The sequence below is a fragment of the Protopterus annectens genome, chromosome 1.part2 (assembly GCF_019279795.1).
Source record: "Protopterus annectens isolate FY-2018-M chromosome 1.part2, PAN1.0, whole genome shotgun sequence".
Taxonomy (NCBI): Eukaryota; Metazoa; Chordata; order Ceratodontiformes; family Protopteridae; genus Protopterus; species Protopterus annectens.
This window is the reverse complement of record NC_056727.1, coordinates 807,986,296-808,007,235: the sequence shown is the minus strand read 5'-3', so window position 1 is coordinate 808,007,235 and position 20,940 is coordinate 807,986,296.

Below are 20,940 nucleotides of genomic sequence, written 5' to 3'. Positions count from 1 at the left end.
TCCTGGTGGAAGGTATAAACAGATGACATTAATAGCTTTACTAGGGTTGACCTGAAGTTTAGTGATGAGTATTTTGGCTTTATTGTCTAAAGGTGGGTTAGGGTCAATGGTGCTGATTTATAGTTTGGTTTTGTAGAGGATTGCGACCCCTCCTCCCTTTTTAGTAGTACGGTCTTTTCTGATGATATTATAACCTGGAGGGGTTACTTCGTTATCTTTGACTGAAGGTTTAAGCCAAGTTTCAGATAGGCATAGGATATCGAATTGGTGGACATCTAGGAGGGCATGTAGGTGTAGGATTTTATTATTAATGCTCTGTATATTAAGATGTGCTATAAGGAGAGTGTTAGCTGGCTTGGAAGGGTTTATGGAGCTACTGGTAATAAGAGTACATTTATCAGTGGTAGAGGTATGGTTAGGACCAGGGTTTGGGTGTATGTCTCCATCTAGTAGGGAGTGAAGGTATGTGATGTGTTAATGGTAAAGTAACTTGTAATAATAGTTAGGTAGTTTTTTATTATTGGGATTGGTATATTTAATGGGTGCTAGTCTATGATATTTGGGAAGTATGTAGTTGGGTGTAGATGTAATGTTTAGGGAGTTTGGAGTAGTGGCTAGTGGTAATGCAGAAGTATGTTTAGAGGGAAAGGGGGTGGAGGAGAGAAGTGGTTGTTCATAAGAGGTTAAGAGATAGGTAGTAAAAAGAGAAGGAAGTAGTGTGATTAAGAGAAGTAGTTGAATTAGGAGTAGGGTAGGAGATGTTGGCATTGTGGAGTTAATAGATGAGAGTTGAATGAGTGGTGTGGTAGGTAAGTCGATGTAGTGGTGTCTATGGAGGTGGGAGTGAACAACAGAGTAAGTTGGAGGTGGGCGTGGCTAATACGGTGTTGTGAGAGGTGTGGTGTGATAATGATGTGAGCAGTGGTATTGGTGCAGTGATTAGAGGGGGTGTGGTGTAGGAGCAATAAGTGTAGGAGCAGTGGGGGTGGGTGGTAATTGGGGGCAGGGTAGGGGAGCGGAGTGAGCCCGCAGGGCGAACGGAGCGGGATAAGACAAGGAGTCCAGTGTCAAGAAAGACAATCAGTGAAATAGAGAGGCAACAGGTGAGTATAAAGGCAGAAAGTGCAGCAGGGAGGAAAAGACTTGGCAGTGGGAGATTTAGGATTCTTAGAGGTGTGAGTAGAGATAAGAGACACTTTAGGGCACAGTAGGATAGGAAGAGAGAGAGTTAAGCCAGTGTTAGGAATTTAGTAGGGGGTAGCCTAGTACAAGAGAAGCTTTAGTAAAGAACAGAAGGTATAGCTAGTAAGATGTGAAAGAAAAGTGTAAAGATGTATAGTGGACAGTGAGTAAAGGGCGCCACCTAGTGGGTAGTCACCGTAATTTCAGAATATGTCGCACCTGAGGTAATGCCAGGCTGAGGGAGATGAGGAAATGTAGGAGAGGATGCAGTATAGATATGAGCAATTCAGGAGAAAGTATTGGGAAGTAGAGTGTGAGAGAGGCTGGAAGTGGGGATATAACAGACTGCTATGGAGGGGGGATTGGTTGCTGCCTTACCTGACTCAGGAAACTTGCCTACCTTGGCAGTGTAGTAATGTTTTATTATGGATACAGTCTTTCAACTGAGAATAGTAGACATACTTTCTCTTTCAGTGTTCCTGGGAAGTCTCCAGGGAGCTGGTAGGTAAACTTCTGTAAACTGAGAGTGTTTCCTTGGGAGTCAAGCCGGGCAGAATCAGGCAGTCAGGCTAAGGGATGTGCAGGAACACAGAGCTGGTGTAAAGAGAGAGAGAGAGAAACAGGTAGTGTGGGAAACAATACAATTGCTAGACTACACATGTAAACCTTATATATACATTCTAATATATCCAATCTCAGCAGGAAAAACAATAGTGTACGTATTTGACAAACAAATAACGATAGCACATCTGCACAAAAGGGAGATACTATTAAGGATAGCGCAAATTGTTCGGTCCCCTGTGCTAGACACTGGCAGTTAAATGCGAGTGCAGCAGGAGTAATAGTACAAGTTGTTTTCCTTTCTGCTCAAGCAAAAAAATAGGATATACTCGCAGCCTTTTTATTTAATGCTAGCAGTTGAGAAAAGTTAAAGAACAGGAGGGGTTAGCTAATTACTGATAATGAGAGAATGATCCGTTCTAGCAGTCCAGTAATCCGGCTAGTTATAACGCTCTTTGGTGGATGGCCCACGTGCAAAATGCCGATAGGTATTAGCGTGGGCAAGTGGATACCATAAAGCATGCACTGTTCGCTACTATTGATCTAAACAAATAGCGTACACATTATACATTACTGGAAGGAGATTAGGTTAAATTATGCTGGCAGTCTAATAAAGGTTGCAGTTTAGCATATGTTACAACATACACGCCCATATGTGGCGGGCCCATGTGCACAACGCCGAAAGGAATTAGTGTAGGCAAGAGGAATTAGCATATGAAGCTCACTGTTTGCTACTGTTGGTCAATATCTAATACTCTACACAATATGCATTCCTAGTAAGTAATTAAGTTAACTTATGATTGCAGTCTGGTAAAGGCTGCTGTTTAACATATGTTATAAAATAAACCATGCCATCGCTATCGGCTTTATCAGTAGTAACAGACTATAAAGAGAGCCAGGTAAAGAGTAAAACGCACATCCAGTTACAGCGTAAAACACAACTAATACTGATGAAACTAGCACAGTGCTAAGAGTTCAAGCAATACTAACAGAGTTAAAACAGCCAGATGCAGAGTAAAGCTCACATTCAGTTCAGGTAAAACGCACATCCAGTTAAAGCGTAAAACACAACTAATACTGTTGAAACTATGCACAGTGCTAGAGTTCAAGCAATTCTAACAGTGTTTAAAACAGCCAGATACAGAGTAAAGCTCACATTCAGTTTGAAAAAAACATAAGATTTCAATAATCATAAGCAAAAAAAAATGGAAAATCAGTGCAGAAAAACAGCCAATAAACAAACCAAAAGCACTGAGTAGAGGAAGAGTCGAGCACCGGGCAGCTGAGATATAGAACCAAGTTTGTTGTAGGTCACAAAATCCACAAAGCGTAAAACGCAAAACAGTCACACAGCGTTTTTCGTCAAATACAACAGACTTCATCAGACAAGAACCTAAAACATAGACCAACACGTACTTTTATAGTGAAGTCAATCAATTCAAATGGACCAATAGCGCAACATCTCATGAATAAATAATGAATAATGCCATATAAATCTGAAATTCACACCTCAACATAAATACATGAGTTAAATCCAACCATATATGTATGTAATATATTAGATGTAGTCCCTAGGATAATAATCATAAAACAAGGGATAAAAACACTCAAAAAAGATAAAAAAACGGTAAAAAAACATGTATGTTCATAAAAATAAATAAGATGTATGAAGCTATCTATCGATCACAGTAATATATAACAAATACTCCCATCTAGTGGTCATATGAGAAAAGGCAGAAGTGGCACAATGAATAAAAAAGTGTTTCTTAGAAATATTCTACAAATAACATATTGTATAAATTGATGTAGAATAATAATAAAAATATATTAAAAGTAGATTGAAAATTAATAAATAATTATATTATCTTAATAACAATGTAAAAATACATAGGTGTAAAATGAAGTTAAAATAAGGAAAGGGACAATCACAATCTAGCAGCCCTCAGTTTTAAAACAGGGGCAAGGGAAACATTGTCATTTAATCCAGGGAACCTATTGGCTTCAAGAATGATTTGCCAATATAGTTCCCGATATTCTATCTTTGTTTCCCACAATCCACCCCTCTCATCTTTCGGTATCTCTTCAATAATAAAAAATTGGTATTTGGCTAGGGGACAAGTGAGTGTGTGTTTGTATAGTGCGTTAGTTGTTTTCTTATTTTTTATGTCGTTGATGTGTTCATATATTCTTCTTCTAATCTTTCTTTCAGTTTTGCCAACATAAAAACTCGAACACACTTTACATAACGCAATATATCAGCAAAATAACTGGAACTCACGACAACACCGTAAACTAAGCACCAAACAGATCCAGTAGAATGTCACGATCCACACTTTATTTGCTATTATTCAAACACAATTAAAACTCAAAAGTTTAGCGCTTTCATCTACGTATTGTAGACTTCTTCAGAACAAACAATAGATCCAGCAATAGTTCTTAAATAGTCTAAAAAACCGCCAAAATTCTAAAATTACATCAATTAACTATGAAGCACCTTAAAGGTACAAATACATCATTTTGAACACTCATTACATAAAATATAAGATTAGATAGCCATTGTCATTGTTATAAGCAATATATTCTAAAGTGCTATCATGCTCTAGTGATAAATCTTTTATCAGTTAAAAAAGTATTTCGAATTAGTAGTTATTAATCATTAAAACACACAAAATGCATATATAGACTTTACCAGTAATAATAAAGTAATCTAAAACTCCTAAAAAATGCACATCATTTTTATATTTTTATATATTTATATAATAAACTGTGGAATTGATGAACTGTTGGATAATTTCATGCATAATATTCAAAATATACAATGTTTAAGAACTGTTATATACATAAGTAAGAAAATATATAATATATTCAACAACCATTAATAAGTATACACTAATAATAAACAATGCAGATGCAACATATTTAATCAAATTTAATATAGGACATATTATATGAAATTAATATATTAATTTTTTCAGTTGTTCAATTTCTCAACAGGGGTTTGGTAGGTATAGATTCATTTAATCCCGGGGGTATGGCAGCATTCAACCTGATTTGCCATTTAATTTCTTTTTCAGCTACTATTCCTTTGATGTCACCCCCCCCTGGGATTGTGCCTTATAACTTCCAGGATGCCAAACATAAATCCACCACAATTAGAATTGCTCATTAAGTGCTTCGACAAGGCATTATTGGGGTCCTTTTTACGTATACAGTAATGATGATCATATATTCTCTCTCTAAGTCTCCTGTCAGTTTTTCCTACGTAAAAGGAACCACAGGTAGAACATACTGTCAAGTAAATCAAGTGTTGTGTTTGACAATTCCCTTTGTTAAAATAAATCTTACTATGTAGGATGTATGTATGTACATCCTACATAGTAAGATTTGACAATTCCCTTTGTTAAAATAAATCTTACTATGTAGGATGTATGTATGTACATCCTACATAGTAAGATTTATTTTAACAAAGGGAATTGTCAAACACAACACTTGATTTACTTGGCAGTATGTTCTACCTGTGGTTCCTTTTACGTAGGAAAAACTGACAGGAGACTTAGAGAGAGAATATATGATCATCATTACTGTATACGTAAAAAGGACCCCAATAATGCCTTGTCGAAGCACTTAATGAGCAATTCTAATTGTGGTGGATTTATGTTTGGCATCCTGGAAGTTATAAGGCACAATCCCAGGGGGGGTGACATCAAAGGAATAGTAGCTGAAAAAGAAATTAAATGGCAAATCAGGTTGAATGCTGCCATACCCCCGGGATTAAATGAATCTATACCTACCAAACCCCTGTTGAGAAATTGAACAACTGAAAAAATTAATATATTAATTTCATATAATATGTCCTATATTAAATTTGATCAAATATGTTGCATCTGCATTGTTTATTATTAGTGTATACTTATTAATGGTTGTTGAATATATTATATATTTTCTTACTTATGTATATAACAGTTCTTAAACATTGTATATTTTGAATATTATGCATGAAATTATCCAACAGTTCATCAATTCCACAGTTTATTATATAAATATATAAAAATATAAAAATGATGTGCATTTTTTAGGAGTTTTAGATTACTTTATTATTACTGGTAAAGTCTATATATGCATTTTGTGTGTTTTAATGATTAATAACTACTAATTAAATACTTTTTTAACTGATAAAAGATTTATCACTAGAGCATGATAGCACTTTAGAATATATTGCTTATAACAATGACAATGGCTATCTAATCTTATATTTTATGTAATGAGTGTTCAAAATGATGTATTTGTACCTTTAAGGTGCTTCATAGTTAATTGATGTAATTTTAGAATTTTGGCGGTTTTTTAGACTATTTAAGAACTATTGCTGGATCTATTGTTTGTTCTGAAGAAGTCTACAATACGTAGATGAAAGCGCTAAACTTTTGAGTTTTAATTGTGTTTGAATAATAGCAAATAAAGTGTGGATCGTGACATTCTACTGGATCTGTTTGGTGCTTAGTTTACGGTGATAACGCAATATATACCACTCCTATGGAATCACAGGTACTGTGAGACTTGGCCTTAATTTCCATTCCCCTCGCTTCAATAAAAACACTGGTGTCATCAACCAACCAGGAACATTGTGCACACATTTTACATGAAAAAGTACCAAAAGGCTTGACAGTATTCCTTTTAACAATTGGTGTGGGCAGCAAGCAGTCTTTCAAATTACGTCCCTTTCGAAAAATAACTCTAAGGGGGCTTGTACTTTGTAGTCCTAAATCACTAATTCTAGTGAAATTGTCCCATTCTTTAATGAAGGTGTTCTGAATAATGCCACCATCTCCACTGAAATCAGTAATAAAAGCTCTATTGTATTTTTTGTCAGTGTTGGTGGCAATTTCCAAACCTTCAGCGGTGTTTGTATTGTCAACAGGCAGAGATTTTTAACTTCCCTTTCCTAAGATTGGTTGAAATCTATTTTCCCTACCTTTAATCACTTCGTCTTTGATCCTTGTAATAAAATCCAAGGGGTAACCCCTGTCTAGAAACATCTGGACCACAAATTCAATTTCCTTTTGAAAATCACAGTCATTAGAAGTCAGTCTTGAAATCCTAACGAACTGACCTTTCACAATACTTATTTTCTGATGGACAGGGTGTCCACTGGTGAAATGTAGGTAACAGTTGGAAAAAGTGTCCTTTCTGAAAATCCTTGATTTAAAGTGGTTACCATCCTTACTTAAAGTAATATCTAAATAGTTAATTTCTACAAGGCCAATAACATGCGTAAATTTTAAGAATTCTGTAGTATTCCCAATATAACATAAAAAATCTTCTAATTTGTCCCTCGTATCTGTCCATAAAATAATGATATCATCGAGGTAGCGTTTGTATAAACACCAGCTGTCCTTGTAGATACTGTTGAAAATAAAATTATTTTCCCAGGTATTGAGTACCATGTTGGCAAAAATGGGAGCGCATCTTGCTCCCATTGCAACTCCACTCTTTTGTTGGAAATATTCTCCTTGAAAGAAAATATAATTAAATTTGAGCACCATCTCCATCAAAGTGATACAAATGTAGATATCATGTGGAATAGAGCCAAACAAATCCACTACATCGATGGTCACAAATATAAGGTTTTCTTTAAACAAATCATTGTTAACATTCTTTAGGAAATCCCAAGAATCTCTTAAAAAGGAATTATGTTTCACCAAAGATTGTTTTAATTTGGAATCAATATATTTGGCCAGAGGGGAAATAGCTGAACCTTCAGCAGCTACTATCGGGCGCAGGGGGGGATCCTTGTAATTTTTATGCACTTTTGGGATACCAAAAATGGAAGGAATTCTTGGTTTGTTGTTGTGTAAAAACTCAAATAAATCCTTATTTATAAAACCTTCCAGAAACAAGTCATATAAGATACAGTAGATTCTCCTGTATCCAATATGAATCTCATTTTTGGATACATTGTCATATTTTGAGGTATCCAAAAGTAACTGAAACATTTTGGCTTCATACATAAAAAGATTCATCAAGACAATACCACCCCCTTTATCAGGTTTCATCACCCTAATGTTCGCATCACCTTTTAATTGGTGTAATAAATTATGTTCAGCAGAAGTTAGGTTAGATACAAATTTGTTATTGTTCACTACCTTTCTTAGCTTGTTTTCAAGTAAAACTTCAAAATTTCTCAAGTGCGCATGTATAGGGGGATTCCAAGTACTTTTCTTTCTCAGTTCATTGGACATGTCCCCCAAAGCATGGCCCTCACGAAATATTATTTCAAAATTAACTTTTCTAAGAAACATTTTGAGATCAATGACAAGCTTGATAATGTCACATTTTTTCCTTGGGACAAAATTTAACCCTTTAGAAAATAAACTAAAATATACCTTGTCAATATTCAGCTCAGTATAATTGAATATGTTGAAATTGGTAAACTCCTTGTTGGTACAAACAATATTGCTTAGCAGCCCCTCTTCATCTACCACTTCTATCTGTTCAAAATTACTCTCATCAGATTCAAGTTCAAAATGTGTGTTTAATAGATGGGCTACCTCTTCCCCCTCACCCTCCATTCGCTCTGTTGAAAATTTGCTTCCCTCTGATTCCTTATTCTTTCCGATCTCCGGAGTGGGGGAAATTCTAAAGGGTCTACCTGGTCTTCCATATAATAATCAGAATCCTGAGTGGGAACTTTTCTTTCCAAAACACCCCTAAAAGCATAACTGAAATTACCCCTAGGCTTAGGGTAGTGCACATGGTTTTGGTACTCAAAGGTATCCCTATTAATTTTCCTCTTCTTCCTTTCTAATATTGGATCACATTTGGAGTCTATAACTTTCCTTAAATCATAATATTTTCTCTTTTCATTATCAACAGTAAATAGGAGGTTGTTGGTAATACGCTCATTAATAACCTCTATCTCCTTCATAAGTAAAGCCATTTCTTCTTCATTATTTTTTATAATAGCCCTTAATAGGTCAAAACCCCAGTTGTCAAACATATGCAACAATGAAGTGTGGAAAGGAGACCCAGCTATAACATTATTCGGAAATTTGAATACACGTAAGCCCTTAGGCACCAATTTCTGGTGTAAACATTCCTTCAAATACATATTGTCAATGTTTAAAATTTTGTATTTAAATAATAAGTCATTCAATATGTTTAAATTGCAAGCATAGGTAGCAACATAACCATAATTTTTATACAAACAGTCACCTAGGTCTGCTTTTTGCTTAAGCCAGTCTTTTAAAGTTGAACTAGTAACTGTAAAGTCACCTTGCTGATCAAGAGTATGCCTTCTCTCCTTCGCATTTCATTAACCTCGCCTATATTCTCATTGTCGCTGACATTACTTGAAATATGAGGAAAAGTGTCCCCACGATCAATAGTTCCCACAGGGCTGGATTGCAACCTTCTGAAAGCCCCACCAGTCAGACCACCATTAGGTTGCCCATTAGGTTGCCCATTTTGGATAAAAGCGCGTTGGTTCCCAGGTAGCGTAGATGTGCCACTACTACGAACGAGTGAATCACATAGAGGAGTCAGTAGAGCCACCAGCTGACTCAGCTGACCAATAAGTGCAAAAACTTCTTTCCCCTTGATGGAATGCAATTCCTGATGTAGCGGGGAGTTGGTAGAAAAACTCTCCTCTCCTTCCATATCAAAACAACTGGTAAGCAAAAAAAAATGGAAAATCAGTGCAGAAAAACAGCCAATAAACAAACCAAAAGCACTGAGTAGAGGAAGAGTCGAGCACCTGGCAGCTGAGATATAGAACCAAGTTTGTTGTGGGTCAAGAAAACAACTAATGCACTATACAAACACACACTCACTTGTCCCCTAGCCAAATACCAATTTTTTATTATTGAAGAGATACCGAAAGATGAGAGAGGTGGGTTGTGGGAAACAAAGATAGAATATCGGGAACTATATTGGCAAATAATTCTTGAAGCCAATAGGTTCCCTGGATTAAATGACAATGTTTCCCTTGCCCCTGTTTTAAAACTGAGGGCTGCTAGATTGTGATTGTCCCTTTCCTTATTTTAACTTCATTTTACACCTATGTATTTTTACATTGTTATTAAGATAATATCATTATTTATTAATTTTCAATCTACTTTTAATATATTTTTATTATTATTCTACATCAATTTATACAATATGTTATTTGTAGAATATTTCTAGGAAACACTTTTTTATTCATTGTGCCACTTCTGCCTTTTCTCATATGACCACTAGATGGGAGTATTTGTTATATATTACTGTGATCGATAGATAGCTTCATACATCTTATTTATTTTTATGTACATACATTTTTTTTACCGTTTTTTATCTTTTTTGAGTGTTTTTATCCCTTGTTTTATGATTATTATCCTAGGGACTACATCTAATATATTACATACATATATGGTTGGATTTAACTCATGTATTTATGTTGAGTTATGAATTTCAGATTTATATGGCATTATTCATTATTTATTCATGAGATGTTGCGCTATTGGTCCATTTGAATTGATTGACTTCACTATAAAAGTACGTGTTGGTCTATGTTTTAGGTTCTTGTCTGATGAAGTCTGTTGTATTTGACGAAAAACGCTGTGTGACTGTTTTGCGTTTTACGTTTTGTGGATTTTGTGACCTACAACAAACTTGGTTCTATATCTCAGCTGCCCGGTGCTCGACTCTTCCTCTACTCAGTGCTTTTGGTTTGTTTATTTCAATAATCATGTTATATAATACAAACAATAACACTTATTGGTTCTCAGGCCACAACTGACTAACAGTGCCTGGCACACTCTATATATCACACCACTATACAATAGTACCCGGCACACTGTTTGTGACATAATGCACAACCTCAACACAGGGGTATATATCACGTGAATGCATGAACAGAGATGTCATCCATTGCAATGAATGTAAAGTACAGTTACAGTAGTACCAGTCAACCACCCTAGTCATTGATGCCATAGCCCTGCCTAACATATGTGTACAGTTGTTACTATAGGTGGCATACTGCTGTAACAGAGTATATATATTGCTGGATACACACGTATACCATGTAACACACATATGATTGCAGCCATGCTACAGGCATAATTACACACACATCAGACAAACATACAACGCACCACTGTATGCCAACACAGATGAGCATTACCTGTGTACCATACAGTACTGTGTGCTACTACTTACAAACCCTTATGCCTGAGTTTTGTCCCCTGTGCAGACTACAGGAAACACACAAGACAGTGTTTCCAAGCAATGTGAACACACACCATACTGTGCTGTTTAAGCCTACAGCTTCAGGTAGTACTACAGTTCCTATGGGAGTTGGATTCACCAGCAGTACCACTCACTAAGCATACATGTATTGCTTTAGCCTACAATGAGACACCACAATCGTCAACAAGGAACTACGTCACATCGTATGCCATACTACTATGTCTGCCTAACAGTACAATACACATCCTTTCATGGCGTCACAGCTAGGATAGACACTATGGGCAACTCTACTGCGCTGGGTAAAGTGCTATTAAACTATGGGCTCCTCTATTGCACTGGGTAAAGTGCTATTAAACTATGGGCAACTCTATTGCGCTGGGTAAAGTGCTGCTTAACTGCAAGCAATTATATATCAGGATCCTTTAAAAATATAATATTTTGTTCACTGATACATTGGCAATTTCACTGCTTTTTACTGATATTTTAATCATATTTGTCAGGTATTATTCCATGTACTGATTTAAAACATAAATAAGAAGGGGAGTGGTGGGACTCGAATGCCTCTTCTTTGTGTGAACGTTCTACCATTACGCTCTTGCTATTTGGTGTGATTTGAATAAACATTCTTTCTTATGCTCTTCCATGTCGGAATTGCTAACTACAGCTAAGCAATGGGCACACCCACGCACACATGCGCAAATACGGGCAGCTATTTTGGGAATTTAAAAAAAATAAAATTAATTTTTTACTTTTTATAACTGTGATGGGGGTTTACAATGTCAGGGAGTGTGGTGTTGGGTGCAAGGACATTTTAGCGGACTCGCTCTTGTGTACTTTCATTTTCCTTTTCCAAACCATGCAGGGATGTGGACATTTAGACTGCTCAGCAGTCGGACACGCCCCCTGCTTTCCTACCCGGTCCGTGTAAGACTTATGGTTGAGTCAGCATGCCCTCATGAACATTCATGGCATGCTGACGTCATACTGTTCAACTGCAGCCTCCGAGTAAGACTTATTAAGTCTTACACGGAGGATTCATGAATCCGGGGGATGGTCATTCCCTTGTCTCAAAGTGAAACAATGATATTCAAGAATATCAATTCAAGAATAAAACCTGTTTAAATATGTCTGTGAGGCTGGCAAAGTCGAAGATGTCAACACACTGGCATTGTGAAAGAAGCTAGGCCGGAGCTGGTGACCATTATCAGCAATGATTATAGATGTAGACCAGATGGGAAGGAAAGAGGGGAGAGATCTGAAGAACTTTATCTGGGGGGGGGTTGCATTACTTTAGTCAGGGTGATGAGTCAGTGGAAGAGGCATCAATGTCCAGGATTCCAGAATGATTCCATATAGGGGAGAACTTGGGAAGGGGAGCATACTTATCAGATACTCCAGATTTTAACATCAATTGACCTTTTCAAACAAAGGACATGTATTACAAGGTACAGTTTTATTTTATATCATACAAGTGTGTGACTGCTCACAGTTTGCAAATCACCTGTGAACTTGGTTAGCCAGAGGCCCTTGACATTGGATGCCAAGGAGAAGTGGGCCAGCACAGAGCCCTGGGGGACTGCACTGGTGATCGGCCTCTCTGTGGTTATAACCTCCTGCATCCTATCAGTGAGTCAGCTAGCTATCCAGTGAGTTGTAAAGGGATATCTAGTGTGTTATACAGGGATTTATACATGCTTCTAAGATTCTTGACAGTGTCTGAGTGGGGTATTAGGAAATGGATATGCTTAATACACTACAAACCAGTGAAAACAATGACTTTAAAAAGAGAAACCTATTAAAACTGTGATGAGCTGTCAAAATTCAAATGCAAAATTGTCAGCCCCCATGTAGACTCAGCTATCACTTGAATTTTATTCCAGTATAAGAAATACTGCAATCAGCACAACATTAATAAACTAATTAATTAAGCTAACCAAGCCGATTAACTGTATAATAAATCAAAATCTACCCACGTAAAAGACTTTGCCAAAAGGGTATGCAAAAATCTGAACATTAATGTAAGGAAAACCAGCATTGACAGTCAATCACAAATCATTCTTTAATTAATTACATCAAATGATTAACAAATAATAATCAATAATACCCTCAAGTAATACATAAGACTGCTGCCCACTCGAACCCTAAAGACATTGCTAATATGTTTGCAGATAATTTTTTGCCATCAAATAAAAGAAACCAAAGCCGTAGTTGGGACTGAGGCGAAGGGGGATGCTGCCCATGAAGCAAGTTGTTAGGGAGCAAAAAAAATCACTGCAGTCATGCAGTAGCACCTTTAGTCATTTAAGCAAACTAGCTATGATATTGTAAATAAGTTCTTACATGTTGATTTATAATCTGTTTGTACAGAATGTTTTAAAGACTCAAGAGCTTTTAAATTATTTGCTTACAGTGTGTGTGCGTGTGTTTGTGTGTGTGTGTGTGTGTGTGTGTGTGTGTGTGTGTGTGTGTGTGTGTGTGTGTGTGTGTGTGTGTGTGTGTGTGTGCGCGCGCTTTAGGAACCATAGCACATACTTAATACATGTTTGCTATCAACCAGTTAGGTTATCAGTCCTTTCAGTGTTGTATCACACTTCATTTTCTTTAAGCTGTGTGTTTTCAACGTGTTATTTACCAAAGCTTATACTACAATTTTGTCAAGTGGGGGGCTGCATCTGCTTCTTGGTGTTAAGTTTCAACAGTTAATGCACCCTACTTCGCTTTTAAATGTACTTCCTGCAAATCCAGTGCATTATTATAATATACAGTCACACTTCAAAAATCAGATTTCTAAGCAGGACACAACTAACAGTGATCTGAAGTCAAACTCTGTCCATAGTCACATCACCCACTCCTAGATGATTCAACAGAAATCAACAACCCACATGCAACCAACTCTGTTAGTGATGATGCGTGTATCCATCAGCCACATAAACACAGCAAAAATGACCAAATAAGTGAACTTTGAAAGTTTCGTCCATGTTTATCTCGCTCATAACTTGCATCACCCTAAATAAATTTTTATTCATGCTTGAAACTAAAAAGACATATCTTACATGTAACAAATTTTTCTCATCTCAAAATTGTATATTACTATAATAATTCATCTAAAGGGTTTGGTGAGCAAGCGCTTGTTGCTCCCAGCGAAAATAAAAACACACATACTTCACACCAGTGATGTTAAATGACTTTCTATAAACTGCATGCATACAAATCACTCTGTGCGCATGCCCAAGCAGCACCCATAACCCCTCAACACTTATTCTAATAAACAAAAGGTCATGAATGCCAATAGCTCAAAGTCAACTTTTTTAGTTCTAAAATGAAAAGAAAATTACTCTACCTCTTAGCACAAACATCTGGACAAAGTCTGACAGAACTGGGGGACAAAGACCCAAAATAGGGACGGATTTTGAATATCACTCTTATAATCTTAGGACATTGCTAAAATAACAGGGTTTGTCATAGCATGCATTTTTTTGAATGATATGAGGTCTGAAACACAAATGTGTATTATTTGTAGTTATGTCATTATTTAGTGACTTCAATCCTCAGACCATCAAATTCCCACTGATTTGCCAGAAAATCACAAATTTCATAAGGAACAGACTAAAAATACGAGGCAAAAATCTGGACAGTTGAGAGGTAGAAATTTTAGTCTCCCTGTCCTTCAGAAAATACATGCTAGTGCAACTTCTGTTAATTAATATATGCCCCTATTTTGGGCCTTGCATTCCCCCGCCCCCCCAATTATTTTTGGCTTTGTCCAAATCCGTCTGATAAAGCAGAGTAGGAAGAAAGTGGATGGTATGATGATTCACTGCAGTTCAGACAGCTGAGAATTATGTATAAAAGTAAGATTCCAAACCAATGTACTGTTAGTGTCTAGGCACTTCCTCAGCCTACTCCTGTATTACTCTGATCCATTTTCCAAACTGGTCATCTGGTCCTACGACAGTGATATCAACTTACCTATTTTCTGTGCAACTGCTCTTATAATCCGGACGATCTGTTCCCTGTTCTTCGAACCACAGTACCAGCTGGTTATTTTCTTGTCCCATACCCACCTAAAGGCCATGTCTCTCAATTTCTGACTCTACCAACATGCTTCCCTGTCCACTCAAAAGTTAATCTATACTCAGTGCAAAAAGCTTGCAACATCATAAGAAGCCTGCCCGTCCATCTCTCCTCATTCAACCAATGAGATCCTTTATGTTAGCTACTCTAGGTATTGTTTGTGTAAATATAATTTCTTAAACCCAAGGTAATATGTTATCTTAACTACTGCTTTTAATTGAAAAGTATGCCTTAGGCCTCATGGATGTATGTATGTACTATGTCTACAATCAGCTTGTATGTAACCTCAATTTATTGGATTATCTATTTTGTAATGCCTATAACTTAAGTGCTATGTTCCTAATATTTGTAATTTGTAATTTCTATATGTAATTTGGAGCTTTTCTCCCCGGGACACCACTGAAAATGGACAAGTATCCAGTCGGACCATCCCGGTTAACAAACGTAAAATAAAATAAATAAAATAAGACCTACACAGAAAAGTACTTTAGGAGACTGAACCTTTGCTCCATTAATCTTATTCTCTCCCAGCTTATAGTAGAGCAGTTTTTCTTTCTGTTCATGAATGTGTATTTTTCTTAACCAGGCTGTTTAACTTGGTTAGGGCCCAATTTAAATGGAAGTCTATGAGAATTGATTAAGGGACCTGAATGCTCAAAGTCACAAAGTAGACAAAAAGAGACTGACAGTATTAAACACAGGCCTGTATGATGAAGCCAGCTAATAACTTACAGCCGTAATCCTCAGCAATTAACTGTTTAACGCCTTCCAGAACAGATGGAGCAACTCTAAAGCACTTTAGTAGCAGAAGGACTTCTCACAGTTTTGGCGGTCAGCCTTGAGATCAGCTATCTCTTTCTAAGCACAGATGGGTGCCTGCAAAAAGTGCAGTATTCTTGCCACCCCGCACTCTCCAGAAAGTTTCTGAAAACTGATGGTTTGCTTCACTGCACTGCACCACTCCCAGCAACCTTCAGTTTCTTTATGCTTTACCTGTAGTAATGTAGGCTGCAAGACGTTAAACAAAACACTATCATAAGATGTACACAAAGACTTGTCTATTTCCTTTTTCAAAACTTTTTCTGTCTTCAAATAGAAAATTTCTGTAATCCTCAATCCTGCAAGCCCTGTATTTTAAGCAACAGAATGTCAGAGGAACTTTTAGTGCTAAGGCTGATAGGAACCGGGCATTAGTTATCCGCACTCAGTGCCAAGCCTGCTCCAACTTCCTCTCAGTCTCTCTAGCTGTCACTCATCTCCCTCCTCACTCCTTGCAGCTTTTACACTTGCTGCATGCGGCACGCGCACACACCCTCCCGCCCCCCTCAGAGGCTCGCATGCTGGAGGAATCAGGCTTGTGCGGCAGGTGCCTGCGATAAAGGACCTGGTGCAGGAAGCGAGGGCATATACCACAAGCTGCTTTGGAGGAGTGAGCGTGCAATCGTGCTGCAGATCTGAAGCTGGTGAGGATGGGGTGGGAATGCCACTGCATTCACATGACTCAGCTGGGCAGTAAATGGTTGGTAGTAACCACGGTGGGGGTGGGGGCACAGAGCCCTACAACTAGCTTATCAGATAAAAGGGCATTCCCAAGAGTGGAGGCATTTATCGACTAACTGCTGCTTGATTTTAGCTTCAAGTAACAGGTAACACACCCGTGCTGTGTGCACTGCATTTACCGTGCAGAAGGAAAGTCATCTCCCGTTATTGTTGTTTGTAATGCTCAGGGTTTTACTGATTGCATGGAACCGGACATGCTACTAGTAATTTGTTCTCACTCTATACATTATCTCCTTCCTCAAAATAAAGCCGGCCACTCTCTGAAGAAAAACGTTGAGCAATACATCCTTGGGTATAATCCTCTTAAGATATCAAATATGGCATTATGCAGGTTTTGATATAAAAAGTGTGTTGCTTTTGAATTTTAGCTTGTTGATAAGGATACCCGAAAGTTTTTTTATATCTGTAAACCTCTGAGCAGGACATCCTGAAAGAATTATGCTTTCCTACATAAATTAATATATAGGTTGCTGTGTTTTCATACTAAGTGCACCAACACATTTCATACTTCTAAGAAAAATGAGTAGTCATTTCCTGCAGGTGGAGCACCTTACATGTCACTTGATTATATGTGATGATGTAGTTGTGAAAACACACAAAGCCCCTACCAAAAATGGATATTTGCATTTTTCATTGTCCCCAGGATGGGAAATACACTGGATCTTCCATTGCTTAAAGTTTAAAACTGCTGTGTTGTTTTAGAGACAGGTTGTCCAGTAGTGACAGTATGTGGGATCAGCAAAAATTATTGACATAATCTAAGTTAAACAAGAAAATCGTGAAACAAATACAAATAAAATCAAGCTCAAATACCGTAGAGATGTAGCAATGTTACTGTAATTCCCACAATGCAGCGCACCAAGTGTTAATGATATTCTAAAAGTAAATGTGCCTGAAATAGAAGTAAAACATGAAGGCAACATTTTAATAAAAATACTATTTATCCTTTTGTACTTACAACTAAAACAGAAAAATTTTAAATTGTTACTACATTATTAATAAGAATCAAGAGCTTCATCGAAGAATTTGAACGAATAGTTATTTTGTGTTGTTGAAAGATTCTATGATGATGTCATTTTCTGATATAAAATTTTTGGTGGTCTACATTTAGTAGGTGTAAATACGGTTTACTAAGAATTGCTGAGCCTTGTTTCCGTAGTTTTTTTTATTTTATTTAAGTCAGGAGTACAGGTTGTCACAATGGACCTGAATAGTAATCTGAGGCTATAAAAAAGAAGAAACGCAAGTAACGCTATCATAAGATTCCAAAATACTAGTGTTTAGAGAATGGCGACCTATAGCTCTCTATGCTGATTATAGAATTCAGCAGCTTATTGCAAACAGGTAATGCCTGTTGAAAAATGAGTCCTTTTCATTGCAGCATATCAAGCTACCCTTTACCAAAAACTGAAAGTAACCTAAGGCCAACATTATTTTCCTCTCATCAGCAGCGTGTTTGCTGTTTAATAGGGTTCCCACTTGTCCCTCTTCTTAGAGCAAGAGCTGCCTGGCCAGCTGTGCTAAATGATGGCACAAATGGATTGAATGAAAGCACTGACCTAAGTACAGAATAGCCATAGTGGACTGTGGACCCTATTACAATCATATTGTAGTAGATGGAGATATGGTCACGCTGAGTACATTCCAAAGTCGAGGAAAATACATCTTTATGCATTTCTCTAATGTAAAGCAGGTGCTTTCAAAGCTGTTATACTCGAGTCTCTAGCCATACCTCTCAGCTGTCAAGAATTTTGCAGAACATTACCGATTTTTGCCTCATATTTTGGTACTGTACCTCATGTTGAATTTTCTGGTAAATCAATGAGGATTAGAGTCAGTAATGCCAGACTCTATTTTCTAATTGTTCAGAAAATGCATGTGATGCAAAACCTGCTATTCTTTTTATTTCAAGTGAATTAGAATAACATTTATCTGTCTTTGATTTTGAATCTTTGCCCCCCCTCACAATTATTTTTGGCTTTGCCCAGAATTCTTGAGCGAAAAAATTGAGGGTTTATGTCTTTGGGGAATACACATCAGCCAACAGAGACGGGCAGAGAGAAGATAAAACAGCTTTGAAAGATGTAAAAGTCTTTCCACTTTCACAGAAAAAAAGGCACACTGAAGTGTTTAATGGCTTTTAAAGCTGCCAGAAATGTACTTAGCTTCTGGCTGTTGACTAGCTGCTTGCATGGCAGCGCTTAAGTGTTTTATGACTCTCAAGGCTATAAAACACTCTGCACCTTTTTTTTCTTTCTGAAACTGGTAATACATGGGAGCAGCTGGAGATCACTGTGCAGCAAATTTATTGTATCTGAGACTTATACCTCTCAACTGGTTAGCAAAAGAAATATAGACAAAGCCAAAAATGCTGGGGGGGAGGGGCAAATACCCCAAAATAGGGACACATTTTAAATATTGCTTTTATAAAGTTAGAATGTTACTAGAATAAAGTATTTTGTGTTAGTGTGTATCTTTTGAAGTATATGAAGCCTGAAACTCAAATGTCTGTCATTATTTCATGACTTAGTTCTTAGTGAGTTGCCAGAAAACCACACATGTTATGACAAACAGACCAAATAAATATGAGGCAAAAATCTAGACAGTTGAGAGGTACGCAGATCATACCCTATCTTATTTTTGTGCGTTCTGATCGTCCACACTTCAAAACAGGATGGAGAATGCCCAAAGAATAAAACTGGTGCAAGTCTGTCATTTTTCTATATCTGACTTATTCCTTTGTTCTAACAAGGTATCATTCAACTCTTCCGAATTGCGCAGAATGTACAGAATTTTGCCTTATATGTTGGGTCTGTTCTTCGTACATTTTTTGTTGTTGTTTTCTGGCAAATAGGATTGGAAGTTACTAATTACATAATTTGTGCTCCAGATTTCATATCTCTCAGAAAATGAATGCTAAAGCAAACATTCTATAAATCTTTAAGTTTATAAAAGTAATATTTAAAATATGTCTCTGATTTTAGGCCTTCGTCATTCTTTTTGGCTTTGTATAATATTGTCTGACTCATATTGTAGCTCTAAACCTCTTAATCCCTCCTAAAACTGACTTTGGAGAAAAGGTGGTGACTTACGCTTAATCAAAAATGGTGACATTTAGAGTTATATACTTCTTTTACTTAAACAGTTTTTAGTAATTCCCATCCACTTATTCTAATATTTTACAAGTGTCACTGATTGTCCCTGATGTTTTCTGTCTTTGTCCCTTACTTTAAGATTCATCGCCGATTTGTTTAGAGCTACGTCTGTCAACTTCTTCAGATAATTAATTACTCATTCATCGGGTACAAATACACCCTATGTGGGAAAATGACTGCAGGTCATACCTCTCAGCCGCTTAGCACAAGAAATCTGGACAAGGTAAAAAAATAATGGGGGGTAGGAACAGATATTAAATATTTCTTTTATAAACTTATAAAGTTGCTAGAATAACAGATTGTGTTTATGCAGACGAATGGCTGTCATTATTTAATGACTGCATCCCTCGACGATTTGCCAGAAAACAAAAAAATTATGAGACCAAAATGTTGTTGTAGTTGTTGTTCTTTCGGCTTTTTCCCAGTTAGGGGTCGCCACAGTGGAACTCCAGTCCGCTAATGATTGGCAGTAGATTTTCACGAACACCGAGGTGCCAGCTCGATGTTCAACCTTCAACGAAGGCACTCCCATTTATGCATGTCTTTCGAACGCCCACCCAACTGTGGGAGGACATGCAGACTCCACACAGAAGGCACTCCCCGCACTCCAGCCGAGAATCGAATGGGAGAACCTCTTGCTGTGAGGCAACAATGCTACTGCTGCACCACTGTGGATATGAGTCAAAAATCTGGAAATTTTGAAAAAAAAAAAATCTGTGCAGGTATTGTATATCCTGGAGATTGTACAGTTTCATAGAAATACAGGCATCAAATTATCGAAGAACTCCTACAAGGGAAAATATAAACACTACACGTGTTAGTAACCCAGTTGAATGAGTTTGCTATGTTATGATGTCCAAATAGATGTATCATCACCTCAGGGCATCCCCTCAACTGTGCCTGATTTTTCAGGGACGTCCCTGATTTTTGACTCAGATTTTAGCCCCACCCCTTTTAATACCTCTTAAAACTAGCATATTCTGGAGAAAAGGAGGTGAATTTCACTTAAATAATACACACACACACATTTATGTATATATAAGAGGTGTTTCAGATCAACTTTTGGACCACTGTGTTCAAAGGTAAGACAGCTCAAAATAAGTAAGCATAAATATTATTAATTTTAAACAAATTGTTTCTGTTTTGACCACTTCACTTGGTAGTCTGCTGACTGATTAAAGGATAGAGT